The following is a 2,500-nucleotide window of genomic DNA, read 5'->3' on the forward strand; positions in this document are numbered from 1 at the left end:
AAGATAGGCATTTAGACAGCAAAGACAGAAAGCTAGACAAGACGCATTGACAGAAATAAGACAGATATTCAGACAGTGAAGACAGACAGACAGACAGAAAGATAAACAGACAGACAGAGAAGACAGACAGACAGAGAAGACAAACACAGACAGAAAGACAACAAACAGACAAAGACGACAAACAGACAGAGAAGACAAATAGGCAGATAAACAGAAAGACGAAGAGACAGAGAAGACAGACAGACAGACAGACACAGTGAAGACAGACAGACAGAAAGGCAGAGAGAGAGAGAGATACAGACAGCCAGGTAAATAATACAGACAGACAGGAAGACAGACAGACAGAAAGGCAGAGAGAGAGAGAGAGATACAGACAGCCAGGTAAATAATACAGACAGACAGGAAGACAGACAGACAGAAAGGCAGAGAGAGAGAGAGAGACAGACAGCCAGGTAAATAATACAGACAGACAGACAGACAGACAGCCACATGGAGTAGCAGAAGACCACAAAACATAAACATGAATCTAACATCACTTTTGTGCAGTGAAGTAGAACATTTATTTACGGCTGAAGGAAATAAAAAATGAGCAAGGCGAGTTTCCTCTATAAGTAAATTACCTTCTTCTTCGTCTCACAAAATGTCCCCTAATTCTCTTTGCATATAAACTTATTCTCCCCATAATTCTTTCTGGCACTGTTTGACGTAAAGTCTTCATGAAGCGTGTGGGTGGGAGTCATTTGCTGGCGAACAAATTGGTATAGTTCTTGAAATTAAGCGGAATTTTAACGGCTCTTGACTATACTCGAGTTCACTAAAACGTGGTGGCATAGGAAAAACTCACTCCGAACCATCTGAGAATCATTACTCAAATATATCAACGACAGAGGAAGCTGTGTAAATGTACCAAGAAGCTAATCATATCTCTCTCTCTCTCTCTCTCTCTCTCAAACATTTCATTGACAGAGGAAGCCGTGTATATTGTACCAGGAAGCTAATCGCGCGTCTGTCTGTCTGTCTGTCTGTCTGTCTGTCTGTCTGTCTGTCTGTCTGTCTCTCTCTCTCTCTCTCTCTCTCTCTCTCTCTCTCTCAAATATATCATCGACACAGGAAGCTGTGTAAATGTACCAAGAAGCTAATCATATGTCTCTCTCTCTCTCTCTCTCTCTCTCTCTCTCTCTCTCTCTCACTCAAATATATCATCGACACAGGAAGCTGTGTAAATGTACCAAGAAGCTAATCATATGTCTCTCTCTCTCTCTCTCTCTCTCTCTCTCTCTCTCTCTCTCTCTCTCAAATATATCATCGACACAGGAAGCTGTGTAAATGTACCAAGAAGCTAATCATATGTCTGTCTCTCTCTCTCTCTCTCTCTCTCTCTCTCTCTCTCTCTCTCTCTCTCTCTCTCTCAAATATATCATCGACACAGGAAGCTGTGTAAATGTACCAAGAAGCTAATCATATGTCTCTCTCTCTCTCTCTCTCTCTCTCTCTCTCTCTCTCTCTCTCTCTCTCTCTCTCTCAAATATATCATCGACACAGGAAGCTGTGTAAATGTACCAAGAAGCTAATCATATGTCTCTCTCTCTCTCTCTCTCTCTCTCTCTCTCTCTCTCTCTCTCTCTCTCTCTCTCAAATATATCATCGACACAGGAAGCTGTGTAAATGTACCAAGAAGCTAATCATATGTCTCTCTCTCTCTCTCTCTCTCTCTCTCTCTCTCTCTCTCTCTCTCTCTCTCTCAAATATATCATCTGTGTAAATGTACTCTCATATGTCTCTCTCTCTCTCTCTCTCTCTCTCTCTCTCTCTCTCTCTCTCTCTCTCAAATATATCATCGACACAGGAAGCTGTGTAAATGTACCAAGAAGCTGATCATATGTCTGTCTCTCTCTCTCTCTCTCTCTCTCTCTCTCTCTCTCTCTCTCAAATATATCATCGACACAGGAAGCTGTGTAAATGTACCAAGAAGCTAATCATATGTCTCTCTCTCTCTCTCTCTCTCTCTCTCTCTCTCTCTCTCTCTCTCTCTCTCTCTCTCTCTCAAATATATCATCAACACAGGAAGCTGTGTAAATGTACCAAGAAGCTAATCATATGTCTCTCTCTCTCTCTCTCTCTCTCTCTCTCTCTCTCTCTCTCTCTCTCTCAAATATATCATCGACACAGGAAGCTGTGTAAATGTACCAAGAAATTATATGTCTCTCTCTCTCTCCCCCTCTCTCTCTCTCTCTCTCTCTCTCTCTCTCTCTCTCTCTCTCTCTCTCTCTCAAACATTTCATTGACAGAGGAAGCCGTGTATATTGTACCAAGAAGCTAATCGCGCGTCTCTCTCTCTCTCTCTCTCTCTCTCTCTCTCTCTCTCTCTCTCTCTCTCTCTCTCTCTCTCATATATCATCGACACAGGAAGCTGTGTAAATGTACCAAGAAGCTAATCATACGTCTCTCTCTCTCTTCTCTCTCTCTCTCTCTATCCCTCTCTCTCTCTCTCTCTCTCTCT

The 2,500-nt window shown here is 42.3% G+C and overlaps 1 protein-coding gene across 3 annotated transcripts in view; it reads right to left on the reverse strand.

Annotated features, from left to right (window-relative positions):
• Positions 1 to 2,500, reverse strand: part of LOC136837487 (FMRFamide receptor-like) — a 144,998-nt gene that overhangs the window by 20,137 nt on the left and 122,361 nt on the right. The window lies entirely within an intron of this gene.

Source organism: Macrobrachium rosenbergii, chromosome 59, assembly GCF_040412425.1.
Source record: "Macrobrachium rosenbergii isolate ZJJX-2024 chromosome 59, ASM4041242v1, whole genome shotgun sequence".
NCBI lineage: Eukaryota > Metazoa > Arthropoda > Malacostraca > Decapoda > Palaemonidae > Macrobrachium > Macrobrachium rosenbergii.